Source organism: Macrotis lagotis, chromosome 2 (genome assembly GCF_037893015.1).
Source record: "Macrotis lagotis isolate mMagLag1 chromosome 2, bilby.v1.9.chrom.fasta, whole genome shotgun sequence".
Taxonomy (NCBI): Eukaryota; Metazoa; Chordata; class Mammalia; order Peramelemorphia; family Peramelidae; genus Macrotis; species Macrotis lagotis.
In genome coordinates, this window is record NC_133659.1 from 294,867,654 (window position 1) to 294,890,156 (window position 22,503).

At 36.8% G+C, this 22,503-nt stretch overlaps 1 long non-coding RNA gene across 2 annotated transcripts in view; it reads left to right on the plus strand.

The window, feature by feature from the left end:
• The window catches only part of LOC141511743 (uncharacterized), an 83,574-nt gene that overhangs the window by 26,781 nt on the left and 34,290 nt on the right, over nt 1–22,503 (plus strand). The window contains exons 1-2 of one of the 2 annotated variants that reach the window (XR_012475381.1): nt 15,286–15,427; nt 15,697–15,727. The exons of the other annotated variant lie outside the window; for it this stretch is intronic. This is a non-coding gene — a long non-coding RNA (uncharacterized LOC141511743). Of the gene's footprint in view, nt 1–15,285; nt 15,428–15,696; nt 15,728–22,503 lie in introns of those variants that run through there. 2 annotated transcript variants of the gene reach the window in all.

The following is a 22,503-nucleotide window of genomic DNA, read 5'->3' on the forward strand; positions in this document are numbered from 1 at the left end:
TTTATATAGGATTTAAAGTTCTGCAAAGAGGTTTGTATATATGAACTCATTTGATAGTTAAACAATTCTGAGGAGATGCTATTATTATTTGCAGTGAGGAACCTGAGGTAAGCAGAGGTTAAGTGACTTACTCTAGGTCACACAGCTAGTAAGCATCTGAAGAAAGATTTGAATTCACATTCTTCTAAGCCCCAGTCTAGAGTTCTGTCCACTATACTCTGTAGCTAGCTGTCTTTAAGGTATGGTAATAGAAATTAAGGGACAGATGAAAATCATTTGTGGACATGGAATCATTAAGACTTGGTGAAGGGGCGGCTAGGTGGCGTAGTAGGAGTCTTTTTTATTGGGGGGGGGGATTGTACAATATTTTAATGATTCCAGAATTACATAATTTAATTGTTGGGGGGGCATTCTTGCCTATTGAGTTCAACCCACTCATGAAATAATTACCATTCTAACATATACGGGTTCCTCTAGGTTTAAAAGTTTTTATTTATTTTGAGTTTTACAGTTTTTTTCCCCTAACCTTACTTCCTGCTCCCCCAACAGAAGGCAATCTATCAGTCTTTACATTGTTTGCATGGTATACTTTGTTCCAAATTGAGTATGATGAGAGAGACATCATATCCTTAAGAAAGAAACACAAAGTATAAGAGATATCAGGTTCAGACAATAAGATACCAGTTTTTTTCTAAATATATATATATCAGTTTGCTAAGCCATTCCCCAACTGAAGGACATTTACTTAATTTCCAATTCTTTGTCACCACAAACAGGGCTGCTATGAATATTTTTGTACAAGTGATGTTTTTACCATTTTTTATCATGCCTTCAGGGTATAGACCCAGTAATGGTATTGCTGGATCAAAGGGTATGCATATTTTTGTTGCCCTTTTGACGTAGTTCCAAATTTCTGCCCAGAAAGGTTGAATGAATTCACAGTTCCATTAACAATGTAATAGTGTCTCAGATTTCCCACAACCCTTCCAACAATTATCATTATCCTTTCTGGTCATATTGGCCAGTCTGAGAGGTGTGAAGTGGTACCTCAGAGAAGTTAAATTTGCATTTCTCTAATAAATAATGATTTAGAGCAGTTTTTCATATGACTATATCTCCTCATCTGTAAATTGTCTTTGCATATCCTTTGACCATTTGTCAATTGGGGAATAGCTTTTTGTAAAAATATGACTCAATTCTCTGTATATTTTAGAAATGTCCTTTGTTAGAAACATCAGTTGTAAAGATTGTTTCCCAGTTTACTGCATTTCTTTTGATCTTGTTACAGTGGTTTTGTCTGTGCAAAAGCTTTTTAATTTAATGTATTCAAAATCATCTAGTTTGTTTTTAGTGATGTTCTCCATTTCTTCCTTAGTCATAAGCTGCTTCCTTTTCCATAGATCTGACAGGTAGACTAGTCCTTGATCTTCTAATTTGCTTATAACAGTGTTTTTTAATGTCTAAATCCTGTATCCATTTGGATTTTACCTTGGTAATGGGTGTGAGGTGTTGGTCTAATCTAAGTTTCTTCCATACTAACTTCCAATTTTCCCAGCGGTTTTTATCAAAGAGATAGTTTTTATACCAATAGCTGGACTCTTTGGGCTTATCAAACAGCAGATTACTATAATCATTTCCTGCTATTGCACCTAATCTATTCCACTAGTCCACCACTCTATTTCTTAGCCAATACCAGACAGTTTTGATGACTGATGCTTTATAATATAATTTTAGATCTGGTAAGGCTAAGCCCTCTTCTTTTGCACTTTTTTTCATTAAATCCCTGGAAATTCTTGACTTTTTATTTCTCCATACGAATTTACTTACAACTTTTTGTAACTCATTAAAGTAATTTTTTTGGAATTTTGATTGGTAGGGCACTAAACAGATAGTTTAGTTATGGCAGAATTGTCATTTTTATTATATTAGCTCTACTTATCCATGAGCAGTTGATGTTTGCCCAGTTATTTAAATCTGATTTAATTTGTGTGAGAAGTGTTTTATAATTGTTTTCAAAAAGTTTCTGAGTCTGCCTTGGCAAATAGACTCCCAGGTATTTTATATTGTCTGAGGTTACTTTGAATGGGATTTTTCTTTCTAGCTCTTCCTGCTGTATCTTGCTAGTCATCTATAGAAAAGTTAAGGATTTATGAGGGTTTATTTTATATCCTGCAACGCTAAAATTGATAATTGTTTGCAGTAGTTTTTTTGGATGATTTCTTGGGATTCTCTAGGTATACTATCATGTCATCTACAAACAGTGAGAGTTTTGTTTCTTCCTTCCCAATTCTAATTCCTTCAATTTCTCTTTCTTCTCTAATTGCTGAAGCTAACATTTCTAATATGATATTGAATAGCAGGGGTGATAATTGGCATCCTTGTTTCACCCCTGATCTTATTGGGAATGCCTCTAGCCTCTCCCCATTGAACATAATACTTGTTGATGGTTTCAGATAGCTAATGCTTATCATTCTAAGGAACAGTGGGTAGAGATATCTTAAAGGTGACAATCTAATGGGGCAGTCTAAACTTTGTCTTAGGACAAAGATTTGGAATACATGGCCTATCTTTCACAGTATAGAAATAATTGAACTTATCAAGAATCCTATGATTGACTACTTCTCAAGAATAATTATATAAAATACAAAGTAACCAGATGGAGCAATTTTCACCTTAGAAGTTGCATTCCAGGTGAGCTCTTCCTCATATGGATTACATACTACTCTCTTGGCTCCATGATAGTGTTCCTAGCAGCAACCTAAAAATTGTAGGTTCTCTATCAGGAGGTTAGCTAGATGGTCTCTTGGATTCTTCCCATTTCTACTGAAATTGTCTTGAAAATGTTGGTTTGGAAGCAAGTTTCATATTGCTTGCTGTGGGCAAATAAATATCTTCCCTCAAATGCAAAAACTGCCGTCTCTAGTTCTTTTTGGAAGTGTGAGTCTGGAGATCTTGAGAATTCAAGGTTGTGTGTGTGTGTGTGTATAATATATATATATATATATACATATATATATATATATATATGAATTTGGGAATCTTTTGCACAGAAATGATATTTGGATTGAATAAGATTACTTTAAAAAGAGTATAAACATAGAAGAAATAGGACTAAGTATAGATGCATGAAGAATGTCCATATTAAAGGATTGGAAAGAAAATAAAGAACTAACAAAAGAAACTGAAAAGAATTCATTAAAGCAGCAGGAAGAAAACAGGAGAGTGTGATGTCTACCAAGTCAGGAGATGTGTCCAGTATGAGGAGTTAGCAAACTCTGTCCAAAGTTACAGAAGTCAGGGAGGCTGATGATGCAAAAAAAGGTCTTTGAATTTGGTGACAAGGTTATTGTCTAGAGAAAGCAGCTTCATTAGAGTAGTGGGAGTAGAATTTAGATGACAATCTGAAGAGGGAGTAGGTTTTGAGAAAATGCAAGGTCCTGGTTTAGACAACATTTTACTGAATTTTAATAGCAAGGGAGAGAAAAGAGAATGGAAGATAGTCATATACAATAGGAAGGTCATTGGCAGACAATATTTTTTAAAGAATTGAAAGATTTGGACATGTTTAATGATTTAAAGAAGTCAGTGGTAGAGAGATTAAAGGGAAGAAGGATAAAGGAGAGATAAAAAAAGAAAAAGAAAAAAGGAAAAGGAGAAAAAAAAGTAGAAAAAGGGGGAAAGGTAGAGGAAGAAGAAAAAATAGAGGGATAGAAAGGAGAATGGAGCAAGTACCTGGACACAGTAGGCAAAATATGAGTATAAAGAGGATTTTGTAAATGATTGAACTAGGTCTTCTGTTACTAGATGGATCAGAGGTGGTGACAGGGCTGGAAAATTTTGAAGAAAAGAAGAAAGGAGCTGGACAAGTTCACATAACTCAACCCCAATTTTATCTGTGAAATAGGAGGCCAGATCACTGGGTTTCAGGGTCAGGGTGGTGCTACTATAGGTGGTGAGAGGAGAAATCAAAAGATATGAAAAAGTCATTGTAGGGAAAGGGGAAAAAGTCTTGTTAAGGGTAGAGTAGCAAGATTCTTAAGAAGCTGGATCTGAATATGGAACAGTTGAATGAGATGACTCTGTCTAATCCAGTGTAAGAGGGTCAGCAAAACTATGGGATCAAGAATATGTTTGTAAGTAAATTCAGATAGTATTGGGAATGGATGAACTGGGCAAATAGGGTTGGACCAAGAAACTGAAGGTCATAATAAGGGCAGCGTATGTTTAGTGTGGGAGAGAATAGGAGAAATAGAAGAAGAGGAAGTTGTGGTTGGACAATGTGTTTTAAAAGTTCCGGATTTGGGGGTTGGTGCAATTTTTGACGGATATGTGATCATTTTTGTATGTGACTGAAGTAGAGTAAAGAAGCAGGTCAATGGAACTATGGAGGGGATCAGCTTTTTGGTTAGATGTGGTCAAAATAAATACAGAAATCTCCAATGATGATGGCAGGGAACAAGATAGAAGGATAGATACTAACATCATCAAGAACATTAGAAGAATGACATGACATTCAGTAGCTGATAACCACTAGTGTGAAGAGAGGGTATAAGTAGATTTCCTGGACTGAAAAGGTGTTATTGAGTAAAGAAGGTTCAATAGTATGGAAACAGCAGAGGGAAGCAAGAGCTATACTTGGCTCTCTTCTAGGCCCTTTGACTTGAGAACATTGGGAGGAGTAGTCACTACTGGAAAAGCATTTAAAGGATATGGTTTATGTACTCCAGAAAATTCAAATTTCAGTTCAAAGGAATGGAAGAAATAGGAGTAGAAAAATTTGGAGATATAGAGGCTATTTATGGACAATGGAAGAAAGATTTCCAAGGGTACCATGGAATCAGTTGAGCATGTATCAAGTTTTTGAAAAGAGGTTGAGGAGAGTAGGGTGATTAGAATTTGGATGAAATTTTAGAAAGAGATGGTTTAAGCATAATTTTTGAACTCTAGACCCTGAGACTGTATGAGAAGAGGCCAGGAGGTAGATTGCTGTGGCAAATTGCTTTGACAGAAAAAACCACTAGAGGATTTGTAGTCAATATTTTTCAGAATTCAAGATAGAATGTAGCATCTCAATGAGGTTCCCCCCCCCCCAAGTTGGCTTCTTGCTTGCAGAATTAATGCCTTCAGTTTTTGTCAGTCTGGAATATTCTGGTTCCTGGAGGGGGAGAAGTGATTGCTCAATCAATCACTCAATCAACCATCCTTTATTAAGTGTACAGTGTAAGTCATATACTTTGTTTAGTAATGGAACTACAAAGACAAAAGAAAATGTCCTGACCCCAGCCTTCAAATGTATGTTCTAGGGAGGGAGATACCACGTTTCACATAAATTATAAAGAAAGTTTGTGAAATGAATATAAGATAATTTTGGGAAGGAGTTATTATCAGTTGGAGAGCACTTCAATAATGTCCAGTCTCCTGGAGTTTTTCTGTTTTAAGTATGCTATTATTGGTGTGAGTAGGACCCTCATTTCTATCCTCCCAACATTTTACTTTATACAACTGATTAAATATCAGAGGTGAAATTTAAACTCAGTGGTATCTGAAATGCAGTACTATAACAACTATCAATATTGTCTCCTTTAGACGTGGGGATTTCATTTTTATGCCTAGAACATTGCTTTGCTCACAATGGGCACTTAATACATCTAAACAGAATTTGAATTGAACAATAAGTGCTCCAGAAATACAAACCAAAAAATCAAACCAATACATTAATGTTCTCTTTAGGCCAATTGTCATTTTATTTTGGGATACAGCATGATTCACAAATTGAAGTTCCTAATACTACTATGACTGATCCTATATAAAATCTTAACATTTACAAAGAATTTTATATCCATTATATAAAGCAAACTTGATCTTAGATGCTTTTATTTTTTTAATTCTTTTTTATTTTTTATTATTATTATTTTTAGGTTTTTGTAAGGCAAATGGGGTTAAGTGGCTTGCCCAAGGCCACACAACTAGGTAATTATTATGTGTCTGAGATCGGATTTGAACCCAGGTACTCCTGACTCCAGGGCCGCTGCTTTATCCACTGCGCCACCTAGCTGCCCCTCTTAGATGCTTTTATTGTCTTCATTTCACATTTGAGAAAATAGAGGCTGAGAAAGGTTATGTGACTTTACCAGGGTCATCTAGGTATTAAATGTCTAAGGTGAATTTGAAACCACAACTTTCATGACCCCAAAGTGCCTTTTACTATGTATGAGCATGCACCAAATTTAGTGAGAATTAGTTAAATCCTTCAAAAGTTATTGGTGAACAAGCAGATAAACATGAAACATCAAGGGATCAAGACCAGAGGAAGTTGCAAGAAATAGAATCTGTGACTGTTTCCTTAAGAAGTTTAGGGTGGTTTGGTGTGGTCTGTATATGTTCACAAAACTCTCTAAAAACAGACTTTTCTCCTAGACATAATCTCCTTTCCCATTAACAATTGACTTTTATCACCACAAAGCTCCATGTCAGTCATGTTGACCCATCATCCCAACCCTTTGGAGCTGGGGACCTTTATAGACAACAGAATGTCTTTTACTTACATTAAAATGTAATCCAGTTTCTTTGGGGTTTAAATTCAGTTCCTTCTCTCAAAATATACCATCCTACTTCTGTGGGGGGGGGGATGATGGGAAGCTTATTCCACTTAAGAAAGCTCAAAATATTTCTTAGAGGTCAAAGAGCTCATAAACTCCTACGGCATTTTGATGAATTAACTGTAAATTGACCAAAACCACAGCGATTACATTTCCTTGCAAATACACGAGGGATTGAACTTGGAAAAGTATTCTCAGGGTTTGGTTGTACTCAAGATGTTTCAAAAGTAGTTTTGAACATTTACTGAACCTTGTTCCTTGCCAAGTTTATTCAGCTTTACACATTGATGTGTGTGTGTGTTTTTTTTTTTTTGACTGAGAAGAGTGTAAATGTAACATTCAGGAAGAATGCTTGACATTTATTTGGTATTTTACAAAGTGCATTTAGATCCATTATTTCTTTGGGTCTCATGACAATCTATGAGGAGGGATATTAGAAGTAATCAAAGTTCAGGTGGGACAGGAGGACCTGAGTTCAAATGTGACCTCAGGTAATAATTACCTAGCTGTGTGACCTTGGACAAGTCACTTAACCCCACCACCTTATTAAAAAAAATAAAAATTCAGGGAGGTATCCTTGGCTTACATTATACAGCTAAGTAGTAAATGGAACCACAGCAGCAATAGAACATAGAAGAGAGGAAAGAGAATGTCAAAGATGCCACATTGTCTTGGGTGGAGAGATTTTCTGAGACAAATCATTATCTTGCTGATGTCCCGGCTCCTCTGTCCTTTGCTCTGCATTTGTCTGATTATCCTTCCCTTCAAATGAATCTATGTATATTCTGTATTTTCTTAACTATGTGCAAGCTGGCTTCTTTGAGAAGAATATTAGCTTCCTGAAGGGCAGAGTGTTTCATGTGAATTTAAGTATACAGTAGTGGGCATGTATGTAGTAAGGGCTTGGCAAATGTTTGTTGAATGAATGGATGAATGAATATCCTCAAATCCTTGCTTCCTTTCCCAGTTTTGGATGGTCACTAATCCCTTGGATTAGACCTTGGATACTCTATGAACTATAATTTGATCTGACATGGAATCCTGTTGAACTTAGAGATCCCAAATTTAGCCCATACTTCATTTCCAAGATGGGGTATTTCACTCAGGTTGTTTGTCTTAAACCAAGTCTAAACAGCTCCATGTCTACCCTAGAAATTGGAACTTTGACTACTTTGTCTTATTCCTCCAGCCCAAACAAATTCCCTTTCCAGTCAGATGGTAACTGAGTGCCTATGACTCTGAAATCCATTTGGGGTGGGTGCTGGGGTAAATCCAGTGCAGTTAGATACTACCATGAAAAAAATGACCTTTTTATGCATTCCTTGGAGGAAGCAAGCACCTCTAGAAGTGGGTGGATTTTATCAGGTAATCATGATAAGTAAATGAGAGTAAAGCCATCCTTTTACTCTCCAGTCCACACCCAATTCCCTTTTACTACCAAGATTGCTGGCTAAAATTAGACTGTTTATTAATTCCCACTTTTTAAAAAAAAATTTAAAATTTATTTTTTTGAATTTTACAATTTTCCTCCAAATCTCGCTTCCCTGCCCCCAGCCCCCACAGAAGGCAGTCTAATCTAAATTGAATGTGTTGAGAGAGAAATTATATCCTTAAGAAAAAAATATGAGATAGCAAGATTACATAATAATGATTTTTTTAAAATTAAAGATAATAATAGTCTTTGATCTTTGTTCAAACTCCACAATTCTTTCTCTGCATACAGATGGTATTCCCCCATTGCAGATAATCCAGAATTGTCCCTGATTGTTTCACTGATGGAATGAGCAAGTCCATTAAGGTTGATCATCAACTCCATGTGGTGTACAATGTTCTTCTGGTTCTGCTCATCTCACTCAGCATCAGTTCATGCAAATCCCTCCAAGTTTCTCTGAATTTCCATCCCTCTTGGTTTCTAATAGAACAATAGTGTTCCATAATGTACATATACCACAATTTGTTCAGTCATTCCCCAATTGATGCACATTTACTCAATTTACAATTCTTTGCTACTACAAATAGAGCTATGAATATTTTTGTACAAGTGATGTTTTTACCTTTTTTCATGATCTCTTCAGGGTATAGACCCAGTAGTGGTATTGCTGGATCAAAGGTATGCACATTTTTGTTGCCCTTTGGGTGTATGAATTCCCACTCTTAACAGCTTAGCCCGGGATAAGGCTGAGGGCAGGTCTTTCTTGTGGCATGTATGCCCCTCTGCATTGGCCAAGTCTGGCTTGGATTCATCCTGTGGTAATTTAGGTTTCATATTGGAAGTAAATGATCCTCAGTGATTCATCAGTTAACACAAAGAGGTTTGCTTAGCCAAAACCTAGAAAGCATACTCAAAGACAAAACACTTGGCTCAGGTAGGTCCCACTTCCCCTTAGTTTCCATTCAGAAATACATCAAGTCAAAATGTCAGAGTGTTGTGACTCAGAAGCCACTGGACCTCTGCTAAGTCTGTGGGACCATATTACTCTGAAGAGGTGAACTTTGTGTACTCTTTAGAGACCAGGAAGCCATGTCAATCCAAGCGAATTAGATATGAGACAGATTCTATTCCTTTTATGGAAAAACTCACCTCACCTATGGGGGAGTGTAGTCTTAAAATAAGCTAACTGGTCCCCATTCTGGGAAATGAGATAGAGAGAGATCCTGATAGCTAATGCTTTCCCCAATCATCTTTGCTCACAGTGTCCTGAGAAAGAGGCAGGTCTGCTCTAGAACCTCATCTGTGTCTAAGCAAGTGATGGAAAAAAAACTGCACTGGGGTTAAAAAAAGAGACTGACTGTGAACTTGAGAGAAAGGTAAGGAAAATGAAACACAAGCTCAGCCAGTGAGCACCCACATCCTTATCTGCTGGTGAACTATGATAGCCTGGAAGCTCAGGCCAGTGGGGGAACCATTCCTGCCCTTCAGGATTTCTGTACTAGAGAGACAAATGCAATTAAATGCATTAAAATAAATGTAATAAAAAACATTCCTGATATAAAGGTGAGACAGAAAGCCAGTGATCAAAGTTCACCTCAAAGTAAAGTCAATTCCAGGTGCCACCCTTCTTGGTCAACCCACGTCACTTATCCCAACTGAATTTGAGTCACTTTTAATGGGAAGTTGATTCACCCAGGTGGTTTGTGACTCCAATCCATGAGTGGGAGGTATGGAGAATTGAATTTCTGGGCCTTTGCCCTTTCTGCCAGAAGCACAAGATGGAAATATATGTGCAGGCTGTCTTGTAAGATCATATAATTAAAGTTGGAGGAAAACTCAGATGCCACTTCTCTCATTTTACAAATGAGGAAACCGAGGCACAGAAAAACTTGAACAGCTAGTATCTATGGTAGGATTTGAATGGAGATATTTCTCATTCAAAGTAGAGTACCCTATTCACTACCTCTTGCTGCTTTTTAGATCCTGGGGACCCAAGTTAAGCACTCTTTTCAGTGCTGCTTCTTATTATTCCAATTAAAGCCTTTTAAACAGTCTTTCCTTATAAGTGACTTTCCTTATATGTTACCTTAAATGAGAACAGAAGGAAAGAAGAATCATGGGATAGGAAGAGATGAGCTGTGGTATTGGCACTTTCCCCTCTCCCTCCAATCTGACATAAGAAGTTGATGCTAACCATGAAAGGGTGGAACCAAAGGGGGATTAGCAGTGCTCCACGAGAGTCTGAGATTCCAGAGTGCACCTGGCATTGGTAGAGATTGTATTGCATTTCATCTAGTGGTGCAGCAGGCACAAGGTACTCACCCCCTACCTCAAGCAGTAGCCCCTTATTGGATAATATGGAAGGATTTCTTTTTTTAAAATTTTATTTATTTAAGGCAATGGGATTAAGTGACTTGCCCAAGTTCACACAGCTAGGCAATTATTAAATGTATGAGGCTGGATTTGAATTCAGGTCTTCCTGACTCTAGGGCAGGTGCTCCATCCACTGTACCACCTAGCTGCCTCAATGGAAGGATTTCTTTAGGGAAGAAATAGCCTTCAGTAGGGCTCTTTCCTTATCATTCAAGTGAGAAGTCTTGCGGTCTATTGACCAGGGGGCCCATCTGCTGCTGCAACCCAACTTGACTTTGAATTACTTCCACTGAATTCTAACCTGTCCTGTTAATCATGGATGGGTAAGTGGAATACAGAGTTCAGAATATCCTAGGTAATAATTAAAAGGTGATAATTGTTACCTCCTAGCCTAGTAATGAGATTGGAAATTGAATATAAAAGTCAGATAAATTATATATGCTCCAGATCATGTCAAGACATTTTCCAATAAGCCACAGTCTTAAAATCCAGAGAAGTATTCTGGGAGATGGATGGTGCAATGGTAACATTGATGAATTGGAGAGGAGACAAATATAGCAAACAGACTTCTGAACGAAAGAATGAATGGTGTTTGATTAAAGGACTTGATAAGATTATAGGATCTTGGACCTGCAAGGAGTTTTAGGGGCCAAGTCCATCTCCCTCATTTTATAAAGGAACTGAGAAGCAGAGAGTGTACAGTCATGTACATTTGGTAAGTCATTACCAAATTTCACATAGCCAGGAAGTCTCAGAGACAAGATTTGAACTCAACTTCCTACCTCCTCTGCCACCTACCCCCCAATCCAGGAATACACCCTCCAACAATGCTATGACATCTAAACAAATGGCCATTTTACCAATGCCTATAGCTCTCCTTCATTGTATTTCTTTACTGATATTTTTAAAAATTTTTTCAGGTTTTTTTTTTTTTTTTTGCAAGGCAAATGTGATTAAGTGGCTTGCCCAAGGCCACAGAGTTAGGTAATTATTGAGTGTCCAAGGTCAAATTTGAACTCAGGCCCTCCTGACTCCAGGGCTGGTGCTCTATCCACTGCGCCACCTAGCCACCCTTCTTCACTGATATTGTGTTAACTTTCTTAGTTTTGGACTAGTATAGCAGTAGTTGTAAATACTAGAATTTGAACTTAGATCTTTTGATTCCACTTTGAGGGTTCTTTCACCATCACAAAGCTTCCTCAGACATTCTGGTATGGTCTTAGAGCAGAGGTTTCAAACATGTAGCTTTCAAAACTTCTAAGAACCTCCGGAACCAGATTAAAATGCCTTTGGGAAAGACTTAAGAAAACACAGAAAAATTCAACAAAACAGAGTTAATATTACATTTTAAATCTAAGTCAGTGTGTGGCCCTCAGTGATCCTTATGTACGGATTAGAGGCCTCTGTTTCTGTTTGAGTTTGACAACACAGGTATAAAGGATAAAATAAAGTGACAGCAAGGAAGTGATGCTAATATAAATTGTGTGGAATAGGAACTCCACAATAAGGAATGTTCTCTATTACCTTGCCTTAGGAAATTGCCTGGAACAGAATTTACATGATTAGACCTGAGTCACATAGCCCCAGTATGTTGCAGAGTTCAAATCTGAATCCAGGGCTTCTTGGCTCCAGGCCTGTCTTGATGCTATACTTGATTGTTTCTTGTCCATATGATAATGCTGTTTCATTTATATAGCCTTTTAAAGTTTATGAAGCTGTTAGTTCATTTGAGCGACATTACAGTCTCATGAGAAAGATACTGCTGGTGACCAATAATTGCATTCAGATAATGTCTTCCTGAAGACAGCTCCTGACTCTCTCTGCCATAATGACCCATCACATTTGCTGGCATTACTATTATTCTTTCTTATATCTGAACTAGATACCAACAAAACAACAAAGGCCATCATTTTCTGTTTCACACCAAAACTGCTCCTCTCATAACAGTTACAGAAATTCTTAACCTGGGCTCCACAGACCCCCAAAGAATTTATAAATAGATTTCAAAGAATACATGAATTTTCATGGGAAGAATTATTTATTTTCACTAATTTCTAATTGACATTTAGCATTTTTTAGTTAAAAATTTGAAGAAATTTCTTTTAATTTATGGAATAAAACAAGCATTTCTATAACATAGTATAACAAAAAAGATGATTACATATTGAACTGCAAATTATACAACTTGCTATTCCTTTCAAATATGCAAAATTATCATATAAATTTCTCTTTTTGTTTTCTTCCTCCCTCCCATGGTTTCCATTAGATACAAATAGGTATTTTATACATACTTCTATTTATCAGTTTTTTTTCTCTGGATGCTGAGAGTATCTTTTTTTTTTCTTTTAGGTTTTTGCAAGGCAAACGGGGTTAAGTGGCTTGCCCAAGGCCACACAGCTAGGTAATTATTAAGTGTCTAAGACCGGATTTGAACCCAGGTACTCCTGACTCCAGGGCCAGTGCTTTATCTACCACGCCACCTAGCCACCCCCTGAGAGCATCTTTCTTCATATGCCCTTTATAGTTAATTTTAATATTTATAATAGTCAAAATAACTTAAATGCCCAGTCATTTTAAGAACAATATTGCATACATGTATAACCTATTTTAGATTGCTTTTTCTGGGGAGGGAGAAAAATGTGAAAATCAAAACCTCAAAAAAAATGACTTGAAAACTTTTATTGCATGTAATTGGAAAAATAATAAAATATTAAAAAACCAATATTGCAATTAATTGTATTCTATCTTATTAATTTAAACATTTTTAAAAAAGCTTTATTCTAAAAGGGCATCCTTTCTTCTGTAAGCTGACTAATAATGAATCTATGATATACTCAAAGGGGAGAACCCCTGAGAAGATTCCTTTCTTACTTCCTCCCTGCAAAAGAACTTGGCTTGTTTCTTTCCCAGAAAGCATATTCAGTTCTTGTTGCCAGATACTTCTGCTTTTTTTCTTCTTCCTTGCAGTCATCACTTCTCCTCCAAATTTACTATTAAGTCCTTACCTTAATGGGATCTGACATGTCATTCCTGGTGACCTGACTGCAATGAAAAGCACAATTGCATATGGACAGACAGCATTTTTATCCAATATTTATGTGTGTGTGTGCTTTGATAGTTTTTGAAATATTCCTGAACATTAATGTTAAAGATAATTTTTTTGTCTTTATTGATGAGTGGATGAGGGAAAGGTGGTAAGGAGTGGGATCTTTGCTTTCATTTCAGATTTTGATTTTTTTTTTCTGTTTAGGAACTGTGTGAAGTGACTGTGTAGATGAAAATTTCTGTAAACTTTGGGACAATATATTAATTAAGAAAACTATTTTTTAAATGAATTCAGTATACATAAGATCACTAACAGGAAGATGGGGGGAAATAGTGTGTATTTGTATAAGTCTGAGTTTGGAAATAGGAGTAACAGGGCATCAAGGAGCATAACTTCTTTGCTTCTGACTGACCACATGTGCTGTCTCAGAGCTTGGGAGCTTGGGGAATGATTAAGTAATTCCTGTAATGGATACTGTTAGAAGGGATGATGACTCAGGGGCCCTTTAAAAAGAGGGTGACTTTGCTCCTGACCCTTTTTTTCTTTCAAACCTCCAAGTGGCATGAATAGTGGCTGAAGAATGCTGCATCTTTAATCATGAAAACTGGAGTACAAATACTGCCTCAGACATCTACTAGCTGTATGACCCTGGAGAGGTCACTTAATCTCTCTCAACCTCAGTTCCCTTAAGAGTAAAATGGAGCTACAGTATCTCCCTCAAAGGGTTGCTCTCAGGATCAAATAAAATAACATATGTTAAAGATTTTATATATCTTTTTTTAAAGTTTTTGCAAGGCAATGGGGTTAAGTAAGGCTTGCCCAAGGCCACACAGCTAGGTAATTATTAAGTGTCTGAGGTCAGATTTGAACTCAGGTCCTCCTGACTCCAGGGCCAGTGCTCTATCCACTGTGCCACCTAGCCACCCCAGATTTTATATATCTTTAAAAAAATCTGTATAAATTTTACCTATTATTATTACTACTTAATTGCAGGACTTCCCATGAGGCATGGAGGAGGTGTGGCCCTTCTTTGTTCCAGCAGTATATCAACTGCTCCCCCTGGCAGCCACAGCAGAGAGTCTCCATAGGGTAAACTGAGTTCACACCTCTGGCTATCTGGTCTATTTTGCCTCATCCTAATATTGATTTTTAAATGAACATGTCCAGGTTTGGAGGGAATCATGTGAGCTTAAGAGGGCTGATGATCCCATGTCTCCAGTCATTTCTGGTTACTCTTTGCAGGAGTCCCCAAAAACTATTCCAGAGCTCTTGGAGAATATGATCGCTGGCTGAATAAGACCAGAATAGATCTGGCTTAAAGGAGAAAGTATACCCCAGAGATAAAAAACCTAATTTGTTGTCCTTGAAAATATTTTATATTTTGATTGTATTAGATTGCTGGCAGAGTATAACTATAGTTATTTACAGACTTGTTTGTTTGTTAATGGGAGCTTATAAAAGACTTTTGAGCATTTCTACTGTATTTATGAAATAACAACCTATCCCCTATTTGATTTATATTGTACATTAAATACTATTCGATTCCCACCTTGAGGGATGCAGACATGTAGATTTGACAAAACACAACTTTTAGCTACATTTTTCCTGGACTTTGTTGGGGTGAAGTGGAGGAGGTGTAGTTGGCTCAAGAAGTACAGAAAGAGGCATCTGGTCCTTCTTTTAGATGGGTTGGTTCCCCAAAACTGAACTCAGTGTAGATTGTGTCCATGGCTACAGAGCAGAAGGGTACCTTAGTGGAGAGGGAGAGGTTGCAGTGACTTCACAATGGTTCTAATTTTAGACAGGAATACTTCAGTAAAATGAGGAAAGGATCTGGAAGGGATGTTACTGTGGATTTGTAAATAATCTTTTTTAAGAACTATTAAAAGACTGATAGTGAAGCATATTCCCCATCTCTTAGCAGTAAGGTGGTGGATTGTGAGTGAAGAATGAGGGGTACACCTTCAGAAATTGCCAGTTAGTTAATTTGTTTTTTCTAGACTATATTCACTTGTTATAGGGGTGAAGCTATTGGGAACTGAGAGTAATATTATTTTAAAAAAGGAAAATAGCAAGAAAACAAAACATAATTGATAATGATATCACTATTGATTTTGAGGTAGACATTTATTTTTATTTTATTCATATTTCATTTATTCATTTATTCATTCATTTTTTGTTTGTTTGTGTTCATCTAATGAATATACTCTCATGCTGATGCTGAAATTTGTCCTTTGTTCTTGAAGAAGACCTTAACATCAGGAAGGCGATGCTGCGGTAAGCAAGTAAAGTGGATGCTGTGAGTGAGGGGGATGCCGGGTTAAGTCACCAGCACAGTTTCACTTTCTCCTCTGGAGCCACCTGGATCAGGTGGCCAGAGATGGAACAGGATGGTTGGAGATGGCTCAGGAGGGGTATGAACCTCATATGCTGGTGTATGGATGGTGAAGCAAGATAAGGATGACCAAGAGATAAGTTCTGAGGTGAGGCGTGGCAGCTAGTGAGGATTACACAGGAAATAGGTTGAGACCTGAAATAAAACTTTGTACAGACTAAGCAGAGCTATAACAGCTGTTAATAGGTCAAATCTCGGGAGTCACCTAACAAGTGTCAGACAGGTTTGGAATGTCTAGGGAGGCAGAGTCCAAAGTCCAAAAACTTGATGCATCAGAAATAGGGACACTTGGAACATACAATATTGAATAATCTCAGGTCTTGGAGCAAAGGCCATTCCATTTTATTTATTTACGCTTTATATGTATTGCTTTATTTATACTCTCTGGTGTGGGTGAGTGTTTGTTTATCTCTGTGGGAGGGTGGGGGTGGGGAGGTGGGGTGGGGAAGTGGTTTGTAAGTATGTGATTGAAGTTTAGCAGATGGGCCTTGCTCCTCATACCCTTGCCAGTCCCTAAGTGAGAAGCCTAGATAAAGTGCTTGTAGATTAAAGTGGTGGGGTATCTTGTGAAATTAAGCTAAACTTCACATCTCTCTTTGAGCCTTCTCTCTTTTATCCTTTCTGCCTGCTTTGAATGAAGTTTGCCTCTCCCTATTACCTTTTGGCTACATTGACATGGGAATTTATATCTGTGAAGGAAACTCAGCATTATCAGTAGATAGATACTGGCATCATGGGGTCCTTTTTTTGTTTTCATTTTACCCAAATGATTTCTAAAGGAACCAGAGATTATTTTAAAAACAAGTCTATTGGGGTGGCTAGGTGGCACAGTGGATAGAGCACTGGCCCTGGAGTCAGGAGTGCTTGAGTTCAAATCCAGCCTCAGATACTTCATAATTACCTAGCTGGGTGGCCTTGGGCAAGCCACTTAGCCCCATTTACCTTGCAGAAACCTAAAACTGAAAAAAAAACCCAACCCAAGTCTATTTACTTTGAGCAGTAGATATATTGAAGGAAAAGTAGTCTTTTGGATATCATGGAGTGACATCGAGTGCTCAAATAGCTTCCTTGGGAGTGAATCCCAATGCCCTGCATCCGGAAACATGCCTTTGTTGGGTAGATAAATCGTGTGATCTGACCAGAGGGTAACTGTCACTGGCACGTTGCTCAGTGGAAAGGAATTGTCCAAGGCACATCTCTTCAGGGTGGAGATAATGGATGGCTGTCCAGACAGGCTGCTTTTTACATGCATTTCCCTGGTGTAGACTTTGCTTGGATAGAGGGTTGCATGCAACCTATGGAATCCAACTAGAGTCATTCCTTTGGCTTGCAGCAGGCTTGGCAGTAAGCCAAGCATTATACTTGGAGAGACATTATTTGTTTTTTGACTTGCAGCAAAACTGGGTGGTGTTTGTGAGGTGAAAACACTTCAAATGGAAAACATTAATAGAACACATTTTTTTTGTTAAAGTTTATTTCTTTATTTTAAAAAACTTTTTAGGTCTTTTGTGTATTAAACCAAATCATTTCCCAATGTTGCCTTAATTAAAGAAAACAGCCAAGCAAATTTGATCAATATAGCAACTATAATAGTCTAATAATTTATGAGACTTTCTGCACTTGTAATCCTCTATCATTTTACCAAGATGGGGGCAAATTTAACTTTAAAAAATTTTAAGAATACATTGATATCTTTTATTTTTTATATCCTAATCATTTCTGAATATACTCTCCCTCTAAAAGCAAACTCCTCCTTGTAATCAATATGCATTTAAGTGCCTACTGTGTAACAAAGAAAAATAGTTAAGCAAAACTAACCTAGCTAGCAACTGAGTTAACACCATTCTAAAACCAGTCTACCATCTCCCTAAAGGAAAAAGTTTTGCATTTCTTCATTTCCTTCTCAGTGAAGTATGTTTCATCATCTGTCTTCTGGAACAAACCATTATTTTTAGCACTTTTTTCTGAGTTAAACTAGTGTTAAATTAATTTTTAAAGTACTCTTTGAAAAGGTATAATTTTAATTTTTTAAAAATGCTCCAGAGTGAAGATAATATGGCTCAAATTGGGACTTTATGTGTTTTGTTGGTCTCCATAGCAAATTCCAATTTCCAATCTTTCTTCTCTCTCAAACAGCATTGTTACAGCTTGGTAAGGAGATTGCAATCATGTTCTGTATTAGCCTTACTCTAGCTGGAGGGCTTGGCAAATCTCTTTCCAAAGAAACATTGAGTCCTTTATGGGAATTGTTACTTTTTCTTTCATCAAGAAGACTGGAAAAATTGCCTCTATAGTCTAAAGGAATGCTGTTGATACTTTAGATCGATTTTTCAAAAGTGAGAAAAAGTGTCAGATCAACTATATTATTGTACTAATTCTCTTCTGTTTTCCTCCAGTAGAGCATAAAATCTTTGATGGGTAGAATTGATTTTTTTTTTGTCTTTGTATCCTTCGGACCCATCACAATGCTCTATGATGATACTTAAACCTTTTTGAAGTACAAGATTTAAATTCTCAGAATATGAGTGTTGATTACAATCCATTTTCTAAAATTAAATGAATTTCCTTTCAATTTTTTTATTTTCAAGAATAACTTTAAGATTTCTGAAAAATATTAGCAAAATGTATTACAGTTTATTTCTTAGCATATTGGTATTTCAAATTATTCTCCCAAACTCCCTACCAGATTAGGAACAAAGTTCATAATACTGATCTTTTGAGAATTCCATATGTGATAAGAACAAGTAATCTAGGTCTGCAAGCCCCACTAGAAGACCTGGAGTGGACAACATTAAGCTATCGCCAAATATTTATTAAGTGCCTCCTATGTATTGGGTATTGTGCTAGATGATTGGCATGGACATTTCAAAATTTCATATGGTTTCCTGCATGTAGTAGGCACTTAAGATTTTTAAAGTCGACTTGATTTCCTTGTAGTGAAGTTGATGCATGGTGGGTATAAACCCATCAGGACATTTATCAATCCATATCAGTGAGTCTTGTGCTTAGGGAGAGTATAAAGCCAAAAGGATGGTTGAGGAGATGCTTTCCAAATAAAGCCATTAGGTCAGAATACCAAATTTATCCTTACTTGTTTTTGTGCGTATTTATGTGTATGTGTATGTGTATGTGTATGTGTATGTGTATGTGTATGTGTATGTGTATGTGTGTGTGCATACATACATATAACCATATAACATAACATATACACATAATAATATATCTTCTATATTATATGTATTTCTAAAAATTGGCTGATACCCAAGATTCAGTCTAGCCATTTCAACTTTAAGTTATGTTGCTGCTTTCTCCTTTTTCTTTTCTTTTCTTTTCCACCCCACCCCTCAAACCAAAGCACTGCCACTCAGAATGAGCACAAGTTTCAATGTGACTGTTTGACCTTCTAGCTCAAAAGCATGAGCTGTACAAAGTGAGTCATTACACTTTTCTATTAGATCACCATTCAAAAATTTTTTTTCATGCTTTAGTCCTACAGTAATGTGGTATCTCAAAGGTCATGGCAAAATCATTAATTGCAAATTATGTTTGATTCAGACCATATTTTCATTACCCAGATTAAGGTATCAAATCGTTATTTGTCAACAGCATATGATTGTTTCTTCATGTATATATAGTTTTTCTTGGTAGTAGATTACTATTCTAAACTAATTTATATTTTGTAAATGCTAAGTGATTAACAACAATATCATCAAATAATTTACCAAATATCTGGTTACTCATTTTATCTAAGCTCCGTATAAACATGGTGGTAAGGATGTTCAACTAAAATGGAAATATGAGGATCAATAGAGTATCTTCATTCTTTTGTACAAACAGAGAAGGGCTGGACAACTGGACCAGAACCTTGTGGCCACCCACTGGGAACAAACCCTTCTAGAGATTTGACCTGATAGCCGCAAGTTCCTGTGACCCCAGACTCCTTAGCAAACACAGCTCCTGAAGACATAAAAAGGAAAGTTCTTGTCACTGAAAAGTCCTTGACACTGTAACATGAGTTAATATTAGAAATTGATGTGGTTTAATCAAAGGAAATGACTTTAGAGAAGATGTATTGCTCTCTGCTTTCCATTCCAAATGGTATTATTAAACATTACTTAATAGATGTTCCCCAATCCTGTCAATGAGCTTATCAGTGAAATGGTCCAGAATCCTCCACAGAAAGATGCGTTCTCAGGCAAAGTTTCTCTACCTAGTAAACCTTCAAGTTGGTTGAGAACTCTCCCAATAAACGACATTGTGCATGCTGAATGAATGTACTTATAAATGCATATACACAAGCATGTTTATGTATGTATACTTGGACACATATGTATGTAAATATCTGCCTGTTTACCTACCTGCCTTCCTGCTTGTCTGTTTGTCTCTATTCAGCTATTTACCTGTCTTTCTCTAGAGCTATCTGTTTATCTCTCTGAATGTCTATGTGTACATGCATGTATGTATGCATGTATATATGTAAATACTTATCTTTATAATTCTTCATCATTTTGGAACTGTATGTAGGTATATTCATGTATGCCTCTAACTCTAGATATACATGATATGCCCTAACTGGAAGACTTGACAGATCTTTTCTCTTTTAAACATTGCATCATTTATGGAATATCTTTAGAAGTAGAGATAAATAAATATAAGGCATTCAAATATCTACCTCTCTATAGATATACTTCCATGGATCTATATAGATATTACTTGTCTTCTTTTTGAACTTTTTCACTTGGAAATCTCAATGACTTTCATTTCTTCAATCAACAAACTTTCACTTAAATGCCTACTAACACCTAGACTGGATATATAAAGGCAAGAAGGAAACACTTCCCACCCTTAAGGGGCTTCCAATATATAGTTTATAGTCAACTCTCATTTCTTCAGATGACTCCCAAATTTATACCAAGGAATTAGATATGGAACCAGCAGATTTGACTTTGAATCTCAGCTCTGATGCCTATTTTTTGGATAACTATGACCATGTACTAACTTCTCTTTACTTCAGTTTCCTCATCTATAAAATTGGAATAATAATGTTCATACTTCATTCAATAATTATGAATAATTTTATGTTATATGTTAGGTCCTGGGGATACAACGACAAGAATGAAACTCACAAAGATTTTGCATTCTACTAGAGAAAAACCATATGTAAATAGAGAAGAGCAATTCCCCTGCTATTGCTATTTTATATTTAATGTTTTGTAGACTAGCACAGGTAGATAAAATAAAATATCTGCTTTTTGTAATCCAATAAAAATATTAGAATGCAATCTCACTTTCTCTAGGATCACTGAAAGCATCCTTTTTTTTTTTTAGGGTTTTTTTTTTTTTGCTAGGCAATGGGGTTAAGTGGCTTGCCCAAGGCCACACAGCTAGGTAATTATTAAGTGTCTGAGACCAGATTTGAACCCAGGTACTCCTGACTCCAGGGCCAGTGCTTTATCCATTGCGCCACCTAGCCGCCCATGAAAGCATCCTTTGTACAAACCACATGTGCACAATTCCATATGATTTTGATTGCTCCTGCTAAGCTTTTTTGTTCTATATAATTTGGAGATTATGAGTATTTGGTATATGACAACGTCTTTTAAAAATGTTATGACTTCTTTATGGATTCATGTTACATGTAGGCTATGTGGGCAACAATGTATGCTGTGCTAATACTTTGGTTATAGTAAAATTTTATTGATTAAGCAGCCAAGAATGTTTGGAGCTCTTTTTTTGTAGTATGAAGATTTTTTATGTATCAGTTCTTGAAATACAGTGAACTTTTGATGTATAATTGCTTCCAAATCATATCTTGCTAGGTGTCATGTAGATACTGAGTTTTTGGAACCTGTAGGAGCATAGCATCAGTGCTTAAATGAATCTTAGAAATCAGCTAATTCATTTACAGATAATTAAACTTAGACCCAGAGAGGCTCGGTGGTCTAGCATTACATAGATAGTATCAGAGATGGTATGTGAAACCAGTTTTTTCTGAATCCTAGCCCAGTGTCTTATGCACTCCACCCACTGCCTTTTCTGATGTGCTATACAGTTCTCACCATTCCTTTGCCTAATCTGCATTATGGGCTCCTTGAGAAAAGCCCTTCTCTCATTTCTGATGGCCATGACCTGCTTCTGAACTTCCATCATAAATCCCTCTGTTTCCATAAACAAATTCCCATGATTCAGCTGTTTGTTACTCTGGACAAGGGGAATTTATGTTTCCTCAAAGAAATACCAGGGGTTTGAAGAGATTAGTTGACTGTTCCTGGGGTATTCCTAGGCTTACTAGGCAAAAGCTTTAGGGGAGGAAGGAGAATTGGTTGGACTGGGTTAACATCAGTCATAGGGCAGCTAGGTAGATAGCATAGTGAGCAGGGTGGCAGGCCTGTAGTCAGGAAGCTCATCTTCCTGAATTCAAATCTGGCCTCAGAGACTTGCTAGCTGTGAGATCATAAGCAAATCACTTACTCAGTTTCCCTCAGTTTCCTCATCTATCAAATGAGATGGAGAAGGAAATGGCAAACAACTTTGTTATCTTTACCAAAAAACACCCTATATGAGGTCAAAAGAGTCAGCCATGATTCAAATGACTGAACAGGAACAACACATTAGCCAGTGTTTGGCAAGAATTTTGCACTAGTGATAATTTCACATA